The sequence below is a fragment of the Abramis brama genome (assembly GCF_963993115.1).
Source record: "Abramis brama genome assembly, chromosome: 10".
NCBI lineage: Eukaryota > Metazoa > Chordata > Actinopteri > Cypriniformes > Leuciscidae > Abramis > Abramis brama.
In genome coordinates, this window is record NC_139972.1 from 28,556,188 (window position 1) to 28,569,481 (window position 13,294).

Genomic DNA, 13,294 nt, shown 5'->3' on the forward strand with positions numbered 1-13,294 from the left:
TGATTTAAACCTGTATGAATTTCTTTCTTCTGCTGTACACAAAGAAAGATATTTTGAAGAATGTCGGTAAACAGACAGACTTGGGTCCCATTGACTTCCATAGTAGGAAAAAAAAATACTATGGAAGTCAATGGGACCCAAGTTACAGACATTCTTCAAAATATCTTTCTTTGTGTTCAGCAGAAGAAAGAAAGAAAGAAATTCATACAGATTTGAAACAACTTGAGGGTGAGTAAATGATGACACAATTTTTAACTTTGAGGTAAACTAATCCTTTAAAAGAACAGCTCATCCAAAAAAAAAAAAAAAAAAAATAGAGTTAGCTTACTCACCCTGGTGTTGAAATTTTATGAGTTTAATTTTTAAAATTTTAAATTTTATCAATTTCTTGTGTAGAACCATAATTAAGATATCTTGAAAAATGCCTTTTATTTTTGTCATACAATGAATATAGGCCTAGTTGTTTTATTCCCAAAATTCTTGTGTTTCACAAAAGTAAGTTATAGAGGTTTGAAAAAAATACTTTCATTTTGAAAGACATTTATTTTTGGGTCAGCTAGGCCTGTAAACTCAAGAAGATAAAGCTTGTCTGGAGGGTTTGAACCAGTGCATTTGAGCAGAGTTTACATGTTCTGCCTCTATTTCACGTGTATTTTATGACAATACTCACCGCATCTGAACATCGTGTGGCTGGATAATATTTATTCCCAAAATGCCTGGATCATGAAGGAAACACACACATACACATCAATATTAGTTATTTGTTTTACTTACTAACGGAGACATTTGCAAAAGCTTGCAAAATTGACTCACCAGCTCCAAAACATATTATTACGACTCGTTAATTTAACTGATCGGTTAGCCATCCCGCGATCAACAATATTCAAAAGCCTAGTTTGGAGATTCTTATAGTAAGACTGTGACAGTTCCTTTCTGTCTAAGATACAATATTCTCAGTTCACTCGTTGTAAAGCATTTATTTTTTATCATAAAGTTAGACAAGTTAACGTTACACATCCTAGCAGCACATAACATTAATACATTGGGAATACCGTATGCACTAATAATATTGCTCTAATCGCGTTTAGATTCTCACTTTAATACACTATATCTTGATGTAGCAGAATTTGTATAAAATAAAGTTATTTACCTTCCGTAGATTGCAATATGTCCGTTGTTAAAATTCTTTGTCCATTTCCTTGTTTGTTCTTCATTTACACCCAGCAACACCCAGCAACTCGCTCAAAACATTTAGCAGTCCGATGTAAAGTAATCCATGTTTTAAACGATGTAAAACCCACAGAATAGGCTAATATTGAAGATCCCGCGCAGCAGCAAAGCAAACACCGACTCGCTCAACTGACGTTTATTCAAACTTGACTCATAAAGGCGCGCTTAGTTGTCATTGGCTAGATTCCTGGATGACAGTCAGAATAAACAGAGAATAACCAATCATGCTCAAAACAGCTAGGAGAGACAGCCAATAGTGTGGCAACATTGCAATTACAGGAAAATATGAATATATATATATATATATATATATATATATATATATATATGTTTTTTTCATTGCAGTGCATGATTAAAAATTAAAGATTAAAAATTAAAGATTAAAAATACTGTAAGAACTTACAGTAACTGACCATATATAATATGTATTTACCACTGTTCTTATAAAGCGCAATTTAATAGAGCAAACAGTGTATTAAACAGAGCAAACACTGCATATATTCATATACAATTCTGTAAGATCTATATGAAAATCTAATGAATTGGTATCATGGTGGTGACAGTTACATTCATGTGACCCATAATGACCCTTTTACACTTTCACAAATTCTTGACCTTTCCTTTAGAAACACTCTTATGCCTAATAATGTCAACATCCTTTTTCACCCTGTGTGGCACTGGTACACAACCTGTTGGTTTAGAGTTAATCCTCTGTCCAACGCAACACTTTGGTAACATTGGCATAATTATATACAAGTTACAACATAATACCCCGGGTTTCACACTTTCACAGGCAAGACTTAAGCCTGTAGTCCCAGACTAAAATGCATGTTTGAGCAGTATTACCTGAAAGCAACTGACATATCTTATGGCAGTGCCATTGTTTTGTCTCAAGATGCACACCAGTAATGTTTTTTTTTTTCTAAGGCACATTTTTAAAAGCTATAATTAAATACCCAAATTGAACTAAGGACAAATCCTGGCTTTATCTAAACCCTGTCTGTGAAACCGGGTCTGGGTTAGAAATTAAGGGTTAAGGTTAACCCTAACCCTAACCTTAAGACTTGCCTACAGACTTTTATTTAACAGCTTGGTGTTAACTGCAGTGGTTAGGCCTTTAGCATTGATAAAGGACAAAAATCTTCTCACTGTGACAGTCTGTTTAGTAAAGATTGTTTGTATGGATTGTCCCTAAACTAGAGCTATTGATGCATTCAAAACATACCTGTATCATAAAGATCGTATTTACAAATTGAACATACATGAACGCCGCCACAATGATGAAAATATGAGTAGGAAGCTTGGGATTTTCTTTTAGCCCGATCTTGAAGAGTTATGAGTGTGTCAGTGAGAAACATGTAATACCACAATACTTTGGTATTTAGCAGTTACATTGTCAGGCTTTTCTATTTACGATGAAGTAAGCTAATGCCTGCACAAAATATGACAGTAGTATTACAATATAACATGTAATGATACATTTTACAGTGGCTTCATAAATTAATTTCAACATAAATAGTAAAATAGTAAAACCTCATGAATACAAACTTCCCAGGAGGACTTAAAAGCATCATGTGTGCATCATGAACCCTGTTGGTGTCTGACCAGCAAGATCAATTTAACAGTTAATGATATAGTCTGTAAATTAACAGTCAGTTAATTAATTTACAGATATTGTTTGTCATTTTGTTCTGAACTAGTTCTGGCTGTCAGTGGACGTTTAGATTATGGCTGGATTGGACATCATTATTCACGTCATTTATGGACTGTTTCTGGATGTCAACGGACGTCCAGATTATAGCCAGTATGAACGTCTTTTCTGAACTAGTTCTGGCTGTCAGTGGACGTTTAGATTATGGCCGGATTGAACATCTTTATTCACGTCATTTATGGACTGTTTCTGGATGTCAAAGGACGTCCAGATTATAGTCTGTATGAACGTCTTTTCTGAACTAGTTCTGGCTGTCAGTGGACGTTTAGATTATGGCCGGATTGAACATCTTTATTCACGTCATTTATGGACTGTTTCTGGATGTCAACGGACGTTCAGATTATAGCCAGTATGAACGTCTTTTCTGAACTAGTTCTGGCTGTCAGTGGACGTTTAGATTATGGCTGGATTGGACATCTTTATTCACGTCATTTATGGACTGTTTCTGGATGTCAAAGGACGTCCAGATTATAGTCTGTATGAACGTCTTTTCTGAACTAGTTCTGGCTGTCAGTGGACGTTTAGATTATGGCTGGATTGGACATCTTTATTCACGTCATTTATGGACTGTTTCTGGATGTCAACGGACGTCCAGATTATAGCCAGTATGAACGTCTTTTCTGAACTAGTTCTGGCTGTTAGTGGACGTTTAGATTATGGCTGGATTGGACATCTTTATTCACGTCATTTATGGACTGTTTCTGGATGTCAACGGACGTCCAGATTATAGTCTGTATGAACGTCTTTTCTGAACTAGTTCTGGCTGTCAGTGGACGTTTAGATTATGGCTGGATTGGACATCTTTATTCACGTCATTTATGGACTGTTTCTGGATGTCAAAGGACGTCCAGATTATAGCCAGTATGAACGTCTTTTCTGAACTAGTTCTGGCTGTCAGTGGACGTTTAGATTATGGCTGGATTGGACATCTTTATTCACGTCATTTATGGACTGTTTCTGGATGTCAACGGACGTTCAGATTATAGCCAGTATGAACGTCTTTTCTGAACTAGTTCTGGCTGTCAGTGGACGTTTAGATTATGGCTGGATTGGACATCTTTATTCACGTCATTTATGGACTGTTTCTGGATGTCAAAGGACGTCCAGATTATAGTCTGTATGAACGTCTTTTCTGAACTAGTTCTGGCTGTCAGTGGACGTTTAGATTATGGCTGGATTGGACATCTTTATTCACGTCATTTATGGACTGTTTCTGGATGTCAACGGACGTCCAGATTATAGCCAGTATGAACGTCTTTTCTGAACTAGTTCTGGCTGTTAGTGGACGTTTAGATTATGGCTGGATTGGACATCTTTATTCACGTCATTTATGGACTGTTTCTGGATGTCAACGGACGTCCAGATTATAGCCAGTATGAACGTCTTTTCTGAACTAGTTCTGGCTGTCAGTGGACGTTTAGATTATGGCTGGATTGGACATCTTTATTCACGTCATTTATGGACTGTTTCTGGATGTCAACGGACGTCCAGATTATAGTCAGTATGAACGTCTTTTCTGAACTAGTTCTGGCTGTCAGTGGACGTTTAGATTATGGCTGGATTGGACATCTTTATTCACGTCATTTATGGACTGTTTCTGGATGTCAACGGACGTCCAGATTATAGCCAGTATGAACGTCTTTTCTGAACTAGTTCTGGCTGTCAGTAGACGTTTAGATTATGGCCAGATTGGACAAAATTACTCAGTGTCATTAATCGACTAATTCTGGCTGTCAATGGACGTTCAGATCATGGCCTGGACGGGCGGACTTGATATCAACCTGTTTTGTACGTCCACAGACGTCGCTTGCTCAGTGGGTATTATCTATCAGAGTGGCACCATTACCTGTAATTCTAGTTGGTTTAGTGATTGTTGGAAAAAGACTCAAACTATACAATGTTTCAATGTCTCTTCCGTCAATTTGTGATTGTTGGGGTTTAATAAATCAATATTAAAATCCCCACAGATATAGCTGATTTTATGATTTTATTTTATACATTTCCATTTTTTCTATAAATATTTTAATGTTAGATCCTGGTTTCCTATATACACAACTAACTAAGACATTCTTCGTTTTTTCCATACATAATTCTATTTTGATAAACTCCATTATATCATCAATGAATACTGCCATGTTATCAACAACTTTATAAATGATACCTTTGTCAACAAAAAGCGCCACTCCCCCTCCACAGCTACTCTCTCTATTCACGTAATTAAATTCATATCCCTGCAACTCAAAATCCATGCCCCTATCGGCATTAATCCACGTTTCAGAAATGGCTATAATATTAAAGGGTTTCTTGAACTGTCCTAAATATTCCCTTATACTCTGGAAATTAGAATACAGACTTCTGCTATTAAAATGAATGATAGATATGCCGTGCTCGTGTTTAATATTATTGTTAACAGTGTTGGGAGTAACGCGTTACAAAAGTAATTAATTACTGTAATGCATTGCTTTTTGCTGTAACGCGGTAATGTAAGGCATTACAGGGGGGGAAAATTTAATATTTTACTCGGTACAAATGTCAGTAACGCGCATTAGCATTGTTAGTTAACCTGGAATAAAGTGGTAGTTTTTTTTTTTCTTCATACAAATTCGCCAAAATCACCGCGAGATCAGCAGAGGAGAAACGTCCGCGCAAAATGTTTCACTTCCTGTACGTTAATCAGACAGAGCAGAGATGAGTGAGCCTGCAGCGGATAGTACATTCTCAACAGCGAGAGAGGGAGTTTCCTGCTTACCAGTCGCAGTGGTCCAGCGCCGTTTCCATGGCAACTCTGCGCCGCGGCCGCTCCAGTGTTTGAAAGCGACATGAATGTTCAAAGTTCACGCGCACGGCCATTGATTAAACCACATCAAAATCATGCAGCATTTACAAACATCTAGAATTAGAACATTACTTAAATAAAAATCTCATTAATATTAAATTATACATTTAAAACTGATTTTGGAGATCTATGACTCGTTCATAGACCAAATGGCCTATGCCCACACTACTGCAGTCACTCACAATAATAATAAAAATAAAAATATTTGGCTTAGTTATTATTCATTAGTTATTTTTATTTTTGCTAAAGTTTAAGCCTAAAGTTTACCCCGGGCTTAAAGTAAAAAGATGTCTGTACCATGCGTCCATGCAAAGTACCATGGTAATATTTGAGGTACCATGGTTATATCTGAGGTAGTATGTACCATGGTAATATGTACGGCAGAATGTACCATGGTTATATCTGAGGTACTAGGGCATGTACCATGGTAAATCTGAGGTACCATACTATGTACCATAGTAACATACTGTACAGTATAGTACTTCAGATATTATCATCATGGTACCATGATAATATCTGAAGTACTATAAAGTATGTACCATGGTTATATCTGAGGTACTATGGTATGTACCATGGTAGGTACCATGGTAAATCTGAGGTACCATACTATGTACCATAGTAACATCTACAGTACCATGCAATGTACCATGGTACCATGATAATATCTGAAGTACTATATAGTATGTACCATGGTTATATGTAAGGTACCATGGTACTACTATGGTATACCATGGTACTACTATGGTATACCATGGTATGTACTATAGTACATCATGGTAAAATTTCTTATGGGTCCAAGCTCAGTCGGATACCACATCACCTTCTACTGGATGTGTAATGAGCTAATTGAACATCATAAGCTACATTTAGATTGCCAAATCCATATTTGCAGTTATTTTGGTGAGAGTAACTTAAAAGTAATGCAATAGTAGTGTAATGCCTTACATTTTAAATACAGTAATATTGTAATGTAACGAATTACTTTGAAATGACAGTAACAAGTAATAAATAACGCATTACAGTTTCGAAGTAACTTGCCCAACACTGGTGGTGGTTCATTCTTCCTCATCGACCTGTAACCAGGCCCTAATGCTGATTTCCCCTGTCAGCCTGTCTTTATTTGATACTATAACAACACAAGTACATGACGTTAACGTTAGCTGAAAAAAAAAAAACGTATAACGTTATCTGTTAAACATAATTTAGGCTGTTAGACGCTAGCTAACAGTCATAGTGTAGCAGGACGCTGCATTGATGTGAGAGCAAGCAACCTCCATACGATATAGCCAACAACACCACCCTGTTAAACAGGGAGATATAAATATTAATGAATTTAACCACCTACAAAGGACACAGGAACGTGGTTATCTAAAGAATGGCCTGAGACGTGGATACCAAAAGATACAAAAGTTTTATTGCAATCATCAAGCAGTAATCTTAAAAAATTAAAAGACTCCTATACCACCCTGTGCACAGGTCTCACCACAACTCACGCACCCCAATAAGGTCAAGCATGAACACACAGCACTCTGTGACAGAACAACAACAACAACAACAACAACAACAACAAATAATAAAGGTTACAGAAGTAAAGGTTACAGATGCAAAACATTTAATTAATAAACCAGAGAATCATGCATCAAACCATGCTGAGGTTAAGAATTGTGCACCAAAACTTTCATACTTCACCAGCAACCCAGCGATCACATAAACAATATGCAGGAAAGCAGGTGTCACAATACACATGAACCGAGCGCACACGGGCTGATGAGCAAGTTTGTCACAGGAGAAATCAGGGTAGACGACACAAACAAAAGAGATACAGCAATCGCACTGAAGAACAATAAAGTAAATGTACAAAAAGCAAAGAAAGCAAAACACAAACACACGCTAATGCGCACACACGCTAATGAGCGAGTTGTCCAGGAGAAACCTGGATCGACAAAGCAGAAGCATCAAATAGTGTTGCCCTGCAGGCCTCACGGAACACATGGTATCCAAGAAATGAAGCTAGCGCAAGTTCTGCCAGGAAGACTCAATCGTTCGCATCATGTATTACCTTCTCTCCTATCCAATCATATCCTTATAGCCAGTATAAAAGGGTGGTACTTACTCATGTCTGAGTTCGCAGATGCTGTCGCTTCAACCACCTCCATCCTCCCCATCCACCACCAAGACGGGACTTTTCCTTCATCTCCCTAACATTCTATGCTGGGTCCTCCCCTCCATCACCTCCAGACGGGCTCTCCCCTCTACCCTGAAGATGCCAGGATGTCCTCTCCTCCTTCCACCCCACCACCACCAGATGGCCCCCTTCCTTACTTCGCAGGGGGTGAGCTGCGCCCCTGCCTTCGTCTTCAGGCAGGATATGCAGATTCCGTACCCTCGGAATGCGAGTTACGGACGGGGCCTACGCCAAAGAATTTGATTGTTTGCTGAGCTCTTAAATAAATGTTTATTGTCACAGTATTAATTCTCCCGAGTCTTTCTGGTAGAACTGAATCCTGTCAGAATTTAAACATAAAAATACTCCCAACATAACTATGAATGAACGTTGCGCAGTAGTGGTAGTTACACGTAACGTTACCTTCATTTCATAGCGGGTTGCAAATCCAAGTCACGCACACAGAAGACTATCGCCATGCCAACAAAAGCACGGGAATGCAGGAGGGGCATATGAACAGCCGCCGCCAACAACCCCCAGCAACGAACCATCCGCCATAATGCTATAAACCAAATGACTGTTACACAAAGTCACAAATCTATGTGCTAACTAGTTAGCCAAACACATACCTCAAGCGGAAGGGATTAAACAAACTGGAATGGTTGGTCCTCGGCAATGACGCACAGGCGGTAGTCTCAGCCTCAGACGTCACGCCCACGGAACGTTGGCTAAACGTCTGATGCATATGGCACACTTTTCTGGAAACACTTCAGGAGTTTCGAAGTCGCGACCTGATTGGTTGAATTCTACAGGATGTCCGCGAGACGTGTGTGTCGCGTTCTTTAACGGTCCGTCTGGAAACAAATGCCGTGACGCCAAAACCCCTCGTGGAAGAAGAAAGCCGTTGTGTTTACAACTGAGACAAATGAGCGCTTACCAGGATCAACTAAACGCTGGATTTTCAAAAGTATGTGAAGTTTGCGGCTCCATTGTTGCAGTAAACTTGTACAACGTTCTTGAATGAATAATTTATTAAATGCACGCCGGTCTGTTATTGTAGGGACATCGATATTATATTGGCACGCCCCTAAACATGACGCGGAACAAAACGAACTGTGATTGGTTGCGTTATATGTCAGTCAAACGTCCTCTTGGCCAAGAAAAGCTGCGATAGAGTCCAGACCTTCTGCCGTCAGTCTGAAGGTCTGGCTACGCGAGACTACACAGGCGGTGACCACACACACACACAAATGGTGCATTCGAATCCCTTTTTATACGCTCCCTCACGGAATATAATTGGACACTACATTACCTACGAGCAATAAATTAATTACTACATTACCTACGAGCAATAAATTAATTAAAAACGAAACTCGGTACATCCCACCACAATAGCATTGAAAACTTTGGAACCTTAGGTTTTTTTCTTACCCTTGTAACCATGTATATACACATATATATGTATATGTGTGTGTGTATGTATGTAGGCTATGTATGTATGTATGTATGTATGTATATGATGCTTTGCTTTCTTTATTCTGTTGTATGTAATTTGTACATTTTTGCTATGCAAGTTATATTTTTGATACCTTGGCATTAATAAAAAAAATAAATAAAAAAAAAGAACTTGAAGAGAAGAGTACTTAGGCATGCGCGAACGCACGGGACACAGTCTAAGCACATACACGCTTACTTTAAGCGAAGAGGAGAGATTCGCGATTGAACACGTTTTAAGTGCAGGCATATTCTCTGAGCGAGCCCAGAGAAAATTCTTACAAGAGCAGCATGTATCAGAGAGCGCGCGCTCAGTTCTTGCGCGCGAGCAGAGAGATTCGCACTCGGCACATTATATTCCGCTCGCAAGCAGAGAGATTCGCGCTCGCACATTATATTCCGCGCGCAAGCAGAGAGATTCGCGCTCGCACATTATATTAATGTACTTTCGAGCTACAATAATGCGCTCTCGACATTTGACAGGAAAATAACGCCATATTTGTTTAATTATGGCACATAATTCGCTCCATAGACAGGCAGCGGTCCAGACTGATCGCTGACAGCAGGAAGGTGCTGGCAAACATTCAACACGGTCCCCAGGCTGCTCAAGATATCGTCAAATTGGATGGGGCTACAGTTTGGTCTGAATTATATATATATATATATATATATATATATATATATATATATATATATATATATATATTAAAAAAAAACTAATGGCTAAAAACACAAACAGACAAGTAAAATTAACCATGGTTTTACTACAAATAAAACCAAAACAACATGGCTATTATAGTTGTAACTATCATTGTAACTACAAATTGCTGCACTAGTTTAATCATGGAATTTGTTGTAAAACTGTGGTTATACAAATGGTAATCAATCTGCCAAAAAACTATGGTTACTACATTTTTACTATCATAAAACCATGGTTGATTTTCATAATATGCTCATTGTTTTTTCTAGATATTTCACTAGAAATGTGGAGAAGTGCAACAGGATATTGCAAACTTTGTTCATTGAAACTGCTATGTCATTTTAGTAAAAACCACAGCTGTACTTACTCATTTTGACTATATTTGTCAAAGAGACAAAAAAAAAAGAAATACACAAAAAATCTTAACCAAAATTCTTTTTAGCCAAACTATATCTGTAACAGAGCATTATCAACATTCGAGCCTTAATTTAAATAATTTTCAACATACACACATAGGGTTAAATAAACAAATTATAATGCGCTTAATTCATGTTGGAAGAATCAAAGAAGAAAATGTGAGAAAACTAAGATACTTTATAAGAAAACGTAAAATACAAAGTGTAAATGAATAAAACATATAATGCAGAAACTGTTAACCATGCTAAACATTTAAACTTAAGTGAAAAGGCCAATAATCGTACCTGTTGTTTCGGTAAATAAACATGAGAGTTGTTTTGCTTCAGAAGGCATTTATTAACCCACAAAGCTGAGAAGAGGCAGGATATTTTTTAATATCACTTTGTTTGTGTTCGACTGAAAGAAGATGGTAATATAGGCTACCTATGGTTTGAGGGTGATTTTTTTCATTTTTGGGTGAACTATTGCTAACTAACTAACTAAGGCATGCATTTCAGCTATTTATACATTCATGGAACAATAAAACTATTTTTTTCCAGATTCCATCATCCATCCTCAAAAAAAAAAACAAAAAAAAATTGTTTACACGGCTTCATCATGCATTCAATTTAAATCTAAATATCTTTAAATGTTCATGAATTGTGTTTGTTGTATAATGTACTTTTTTAGAAACTATTCCCCTTACCACAAGCATTGCTGGATTCCCCTTTGTACTTTTTACATTGTCTGCTTGCACGCAACTTGTGAGCTGTGTAAGATACTGTGAGATCATAAAATTCCTTCAGGAAATTACAATCAAATGCATGTATTTTTGATGTTTTATTCAGAATAAAGTTCAAACATAAATCAGCTTAACAAAATGAGCTGTTGCATATTTGGATTTATAAAAAGTTTCAAAAACATATATAATCCATTAATCAGAAATAATTTCCCCAGCTGGTTCTACAACACAAATTATACAGTCGTTCCACAAACATTAATTTTGAAATTGCTGTTTTTTAAAAGCATATGTTGTTGATAAGTTGATTGATAAGGACTACAGTGGTTGTTGTAATGGTGAGATTCATATAGTCATGGTGGTCACAATCATTTAGAGACTGTGTAGAGTTTTTCTACATATCTAATAATTCAAAGGTGTTTGTCTTTTTCTGCTCGTCCTTTTGTATCTGTCTTCCTCTAAAGTCCAGATGATCTTCAGCAAACGCTGTCTCCAGCACCAGCAGTAGAGACTGTTTAAGCTTCTTAAACATATCACACATGAACACATAGAGAATTGGGTTCACCCACATGGAAAGAACCTACATGAGGATATATGCGCATATATGAAACCCATATGCAGTTTATATGCACATATATGCTGCATATATACAGCATATATGCACATATATGATAATATATATGCTGCATATATGCGTATATATGCCACATATAGGCATAATTGAGGTGCATATATATGCATATACAGGCCATATAGGTCTCCTGTATTGCTTCTTTATATCCACATATAAGCCCTATATGTACATACAAGATATGTCATAGCTCATGGCAGGATCTGGTCATTTTGTAGCTCATATCTCACTTTGGCAACTGTCATACATGATGCCTAGCTCAGATAGGCACATCTATCTATTCGAAGCTCACGGAGCGGAGAAGATCAAAAAGATAAATTGTTTTTTTTTCTGTTCAGTTTTTTGTCTTTTATTTTTTGTTATTGTACTATTTGATTGTTCTTAAGTAAATAAATTATGTAAATTTCTACATTTTGGGCTTTTATTTATGTTGCCTACACTGTAAAAAAAAAAAAAAGTGTAATTTTACAGGTAATGGTCTGTATTTTTTTTTTTACAGAATTTTACCGTTTTGTCATTACAGTGAATGCCTGTTATTTTACAGATATTTGCTGTAATTTAAAGGTCCACTATTAAATTTACAGGTAATTGCTTGTATTTTGGTTTTACATCAATTTTACGTTTTTAAAAGGAACTTGTCTGTATTTTTACAAAGTAATATTTTACAGTTTTTTTCTGTGAAATTAGAAAAAGAAAAGAAGTATAACTGCAGAAATCTGCATCTATTCAATATGTTGTCCTTACAGATTATTAAGCATGTGGGGGTTAAAGTGAGTTTTTTTAAGGTTAAATAATATGTGTAGCCTACATAGGCTAGGCTTGTATTGAATTATTTTTTATTGCATAGGCTATAGTCTTTTAATCTTGTCTTGAAAATAGATGCTCATTTTGATTATTATTTCATTGTCTTATTCTCCCATAATTTAATTTTATTAATATTTTTCCAAATCTCCGTTGCAGCACATTCAGGGCTTTGTGTGTTGTGTGTGTGTGTGTGTGTGTGTGCGCGCGATGACGCAGATTCAAATTCGCCGCCATTACGTTTCCGCTGTTGTTTAGTCCCGCCCACAACGGTTAGCTGTCTGATCAGTCGACTTTGGACAAAAAATAGGTTAAAAGTAAAATGAAAGAATTCATAAATAACAAATGGCAAGAAGAATGGAATAGTGATAACAAGGGTAGACATATGTACAGTATACAGAAACAAGTAGGAAATGGAAGAAGTGTTTTTAGGAATAGAAAAGAAGATACAATTATTTCTCGCATTCGAATAGGACACACAAGACTAAATCATTCATTGTTCAAAATAGGAAAACATAAAACGGGTAAATGTAATTATTGTGATCAGGCAAAAACAATTGAACGTGTTAATAAAATGTATAAAATATGTAGA

General features: G+C 36.8%; 1 protein-coding gene across 5 annotated transcripts in view; it reads left to right on the top strand.

Moving 5' to 3' along the window:
• The window catches only part of LOC311091109 (uncharacterized protein), a 156,075-nt gene that overhangs the window by 75,484 nt on the left and 67,297 nt on the right, over positions 1-13,294 (top strand). The window contains exon 6 of one of the 5 annotated variants that reach the window (XM_084126868.1): positions 7,909-9,464. The exons of the other annotated variants lie outside the window; for them this stretch is intronic. The gene's annotated coding sequence lies outside the window, so the exon portion shown is untranslated. Of the gene's footprint in view, positions 1-7,908; positions 9,465-13,294 lie in introns of those variants that run through there. 5 annotated transcript variants of the gene reach the window in all.